This window comes from Culex quinquefasciatus, chromosome 1 (genome assembly GCF_015732765.1).
Source record: "Culex quinquefasciatus strain JHB chromosome 1, VPISU_Cqui_1.0_pri_paternal, whole genome shotgun sequence".
NCBI lineage: Eukaryota > Metazoa > Arthropoda > Insecta > Diptera > Culicidae > Culex > Culex quinquefasciatus.
In genome coordinates this window covers 62,776,499-62,781,782 of record NC_051861.1, presented here as the reverse complement: position 1 = coordinate 62,781,782, position 5,284 = coordinate 62,776,499, and the positions used below count along the sequence as shown (strand labels likewise).

At 39.9% G+C, this 5,284-nt stretch overlaps 1 long non-coding RNA gene across 1 annotated transcript; it reads right to left on the bottom strand.

Moving 5' to 3' along the window:
• Positions 1 to 4,261: 4,261 nt before the first annotated feature.
• LOC119766082 lies at positions 4,262 to 4,718 on the bottom strand. The gene is made up of 2 exons (XR_005276945.1): positions 4,666 to 4,718; positions 4,262 to 4,598 (listed from the first exon to the last, which is right to left on the bottom strand). It is a non-coding gene; the product is annotated as an uncharacterized LOC119766082 (long non-coding RNA).
• Between the last annotated feature and the right edge of the window lie 566 nt (positions 4,719 to 5,284).

Sequence of the window (5,284 nt, the reverse complement as noted above, 5' to 3'; positions counted from 1 at the left end):
TTGTTGTTACCTAACTTTTCCACGGTAGGGGTATTTCTAGAATTGTTCGAGTGAGACAGCACGAACGTTTGATTTAAAGATGCAGGTACAACCTGACTTTGAGAAAATTTCGGTTTGGATTTCGGCTGATGCTTAGCGCGAGAATCCAAAACCTTTTTTCTGATGGGGCAATCCCAGAAATTTGATTTGTGATTTCCACCACAATTTGCACATTTAAATTGGGTGACTTCTTTCACGGGACAATTGTCCTTGTCGTGAGAAGAATCCCCGCAAACCATGCATTTTGGAACCATGGCGCAATGATCAGTACCGTGACCGAATGCCTGGCAACGCCGGCACTGGGTCAGATTCTGGCCATTACCGCCATGTTTCTTAAAATGCTCCCACTTTACCCGTACATGGAACAAAAACTGAACTTTGTCCAAAAGTTTCAAATTGTTGATTTCATTTCTGTTGAAATGAATCAGATAAAATTGTGAAGTCAAACCAAAGCGAGAAATATTCCCGTTTGATTTTTTCTTCATTGGTATTACTTGGGATGGGGCAAAGCCAAGCAACACCTTAAGTTCGTTTTTGATCTCATCCACCGACAAGTCGTTGGAGAGACCTTTCAAGACCGCCTTGAATGGCCGAGCATTCTTGGTCTCATACGTGTAGAAATTGTGTTTGTGGTTTTCAAATAACCAACAAAAGTTTGGTGATCTTGTAAAGATTCCGTCAACAAGCGACATTCTCCTCTTCGACCAATCTGGAACGAAACCTTCAAATTGCAAGTTTCCTTGCAATTCTTCAGTTGCGTTCGAAAGCTGGCCAAATCGGAGACGGAAGTCACTACAATTGGCGGAGCCTTTACTCGTTTCTCGACGGCAGAAGGCTCAGTACGAGGAGAAGGTTCCTTGTCATCAGTTTCGGATAAAACACCGAAACTGTTTGTCAATGGAATTGGAGGATTGACCTCACATTCAGAATCAGAATCAGACCTCAGAAGAGGCTGTTTTCTTTTTCTGTTTCCGTTAGCCGGTTTAGCGTTCAAACGCTTCACCGACGTAACGACCAAATCTTCAGAAGATTTGCGTTTACCTTTGTTTTGACGCATTTTGCAAGCAAAGTTCTCTTAAAAGATGGCTTCGTTTGTAAAATACAACAAAATTTCAGGTGGGGTTAGTCTTGAAAAGACTGTTTAGAATTTTGGAAAATAACTCAGGTAGTCTTTGAAAAGACTGTGAATTTTGTTTTGAAATAACTCTGAGCTTAGGTAGTAAAAAATACCGCAGCTCTAGTGTCCGTTCACCACGAAGGTTCGCAAGACACTGCTGCACTCAGCGTACTTGAGAAGACTACAAACGCATGTGGAGGAGTAACGGTGCGTACAAGGGCGGCCTCGGCGCCGCACAAGACTGCTGCAGTTGACACACAGCTGAGCGATGAGCGTTCGAAATATCCAGCAGCTGCAGCACCGGCATGGAAGAAGCAAAGAAGTGACCCTGAAGGATTCGTTCCACACAAGCGGTCGGTAGACACCGATCTACTAATGCGAGCATCAGCTGGAGGCACTGGAGATGGTCCAAGTGGAAGCAGAACAAAATGCCGGTTTCCTACAATCGGCAAGCACATCCCACGAGTCGGCCAGGCCTTTTGGCAGCCCCTGCGACTGTTAACTGCGCTGACCGGCGCATCCTGTAAGAACGCAACGAAGATTAGTCCGGTTCTGTACAACAGGGCGAAGGATTCGCATCGACTTGCGGATCCCAAGAGCACTCGGCGAAGATTTGAAAGAACACACACCTGGTCAAGTACGGCCACACCTGGTAGGCGAAAGAGTGACCTCTGGATCGCCTGGATATCAACGGCAGTTCTTCGCGGGTGGAGGATGTTCGAGCCTGACAAGGTCAGCTCGAAGAAAATTTTGGTTTGGTTTTGGCAGCACTGTGCCTGCTGCGACGAGAACGGAAAAGAAGGTGGCAACCCAGCCTGCGTCGTTGCCAACAACAACAAGAAGCGCGCGCAACGACTTGCGCGAGTTAGCACGACGACGCCCGAAAGGGAGAAAGAAGCGCACAAACGATGTGCGCGGCAATAGCGCGCCGTTGATGACGACGGTGCTAGAAAGAGAGCGACAACCCGAACGACGACGAAGAGAGGAGAGTTTCTTGGCGCGCAACGGACGAGTTAACGCGATCGTTCGGAGAAGCAGCAAGTTCATCGCAAGCAGCCGAACCGGTCGGACGTAAAGTGACCTCGTCGCGATCGTCGGAAGAGACGCTAGTTTTACCACTAAAATTAAGTTAAGTAGCCGTAAATATATTAGTGAAGAGGAAAATCTAGTGTTTTGTTGGCTTGTGATAATTCCGACCCTCCCAAGCTGATTCCCCAAGTCCGCCGGAGGTTTGAAGTAAAAATACAGTCCGCTTCGAACATGGTCTACAAGTCATTGAATAGGAGAGGAGTTTGTTCATGAATCTGCTCATTTCGTTGTCCCGTCACGCACAGAAATGGCTGGCAAAAACTCAAATTTCAACCAATTCGTTCAGTTCAAACAGCAAAAGATTCTTTTTTCAATTTGTGATAATGTGTAGAAGAGCAAAAGTTTTTAAAAATCAAACTGGCAAAACTGTACCGATTGTTGTAGTGTGCCTTGTCACGATACATGTTCATTTCAGGGGAAGCACAGGTACTATATGGTTCATTGTACATGATATTTCTTTGTAGGAAAATCAATTATCTTTCCAAATATGTAATAACATTGGAGGTTTCTTGTCTTATTTTGCCACTACAGCCAAAATGCTGAAAAATATTTTTTTGGAAAGGAGCTTAAGAATCGGTCTAATGTGATTATATAATCAAAGAACTTTCCCGGATTCGTAAAATAATTAGTTGATTTGGCTTCGGATTTCACTTCGTTAATTACAACGAAAAAAAAAAATCCTTGAAACAAAAAATAATTCAGTTCCCGTGTGCTCTCTTGTTCTATCAAGATAGGAATCCCAACAAGCTTAGTTCAAAAGAGCACACCGGTATCGAAGTATAAATTTTCAACATGCAGCGGCAGAACAAATTTTCGTCAAAATCAATTTAGGCCTTTGCAAATATTTTTTGAAGTTTATGTCCCTCGAATCTGACCACAAAAATAAACAAGTTAAAAAAATGAAATTACAGGCCACGGTTTCAACATTTGAATGAAAAAAGTGTTTTTAAATGCATTATACACCTGTCCAGTTGTTTTGCAATCATAAGTTTCTAAAATTTCTAAGTATTGACGGCATTTTTTTGTAAGGAAAAAAAATAAAAGAAATAAAGATAAGAAATTTTTATTCATTTTGAGTGATATATTTAACTATTTTATTTTTTAAATTATGATTTGCATTGATTATTATTTTCATCAGTATTTATTTGTTTATTTTTAATTCAAAAAATTTAATTTAATTTTCTAGAAAAAATTTTTTTTGCCCATAACTATATAAATGTTTTTAAACCTTAATAAAATTTTGTTTTTGTTTTTAACTGATTTTTTTTTGAATTGTTTTTCATTACCAAAGCTTTTAGACGATTTAAAAGTAAACACGGTTAAGCTAAACTGAAAAAGTGATGTGCTCTGAAAAACTTTTTTTCTTGAACAAATAAACAAACCATCCACATTTACGACCCCCGGGTCTTTTGTGGTCTCTATTGCAAGTTTCTGCTCGAACCTAGGAGTCCGAAGGCTTTGAATGGGGAGAGCACCCAAGCCTCTTTCTACTCCAATGAACCTTCCACCCCAGTGTTTGAACTGACAACCTTTGGATTGCGAGTCCAACCGCCGCCAGCGATTCCACCGGAGTAGGCTTGGTTTGGTGTGTTGTTTGTACTTATGGCATGGAGACGACTCCTACACCTGGCCGGCCTAATAACCAAGGCCGGGACCGACATTTTACTTCCTCATCCGATGGAAGATTGGAGCAGATGGGAATCGAACCCAGAATCATCCGCTTACACTGAAAGAAAGGCACATAGTAATATCACATGTCTCACACGTGAATCTGCCCCATACGGTTTAGCATGTGAATGTCATGTGCAAATCACATAGAAAATTTCAACCATGATACATATTCAAACCAAGTGAAAATCATGTTAGATTCATTTGTCATCGCACATGATTATCACATGAAATGCTGATGAAAATTAAATGGATTTCACATTCAAATCTAATGATTTTCTTTTGTTTTTCAAGTGAATAGTTAAAAAAGAGCGGATTGTTTTGTTTTTTGAAGAAAAATACGTTTCATACAGTACATACATTGTTAGCTTTTATTTTTTAAATGCAAATTACATTTTAGGTCTCCTAAACCAACATTTCACTTTTTCAAATCACATTTCGACTTCACACGTTAAAATTAACTTTTCGGGCGATCGACGAACCTTGGTTCCGGTGCACAATCCGGAACACCTTGATAATTTTAGGATCTTTGTCGTCATCCGCAGTAATCTTTAGGTAGATACTTCGGAAGCCACTATAAGCAGCTATGGCAGGATGCGGACGATCGAAACTGTTCTGTCCGCAGCAAGTTTCCCAGGAATTCAAGTTAACTTTTCAGACTCATCAACCAATTTTTAATCCGAACCTGGAAATATCAGAAAATTTCTTGCTTAGCGTATATTTTATTAGAGATCTAAATAGAAATTGATTACCTCTGTTTTGCAGTATAATTTTAATTATTAAAGTGCACTTTTCTAGCAAAAAATCAATTTGAAGGCGCGAGCTGTTTTCTCATACTATTCATGTAGCCATATTGCTTGGAACTAATTTTCACCATTTCAACTTCAATATCTATAACATTTGACATTAACGCGAATTCCACTTGAAAATCAAAGGATAAGTCAATTGGGGCGAATCGAAGTGCGATTTGTGTGAATCAGACATGAAAATCCCATGAAAAAAGAGTGGATCAAGATGGGTTGAACTGACGTGGTTTTCACATCCATTCGACGTGCAAAACATGTGTAGGGCAAATGAAAAGCATGTGAATTTACTGTGTTGATTTTTGGAGACATTCACGTGAAAAAGCACATGAAATTGCCATGTTGGATTTTTTCAGTGTACAAAGCGGACAACAAATCTTGGTCTTACTGTAGAAAATTTATAGCAGTTTTCCAATTTCAAAACTCTAGTATTTTTTAAAAAGAGTATTCAAATTCTAATCAACTTCGTGCATAAAAGAGGAAATTGAGCTGAAAATATTTCAAAGGCTAACTCGAGAGTGTAAAAATTTCAAAAGAAAGGTATATATTTTAATGTTAAAGTAAATCC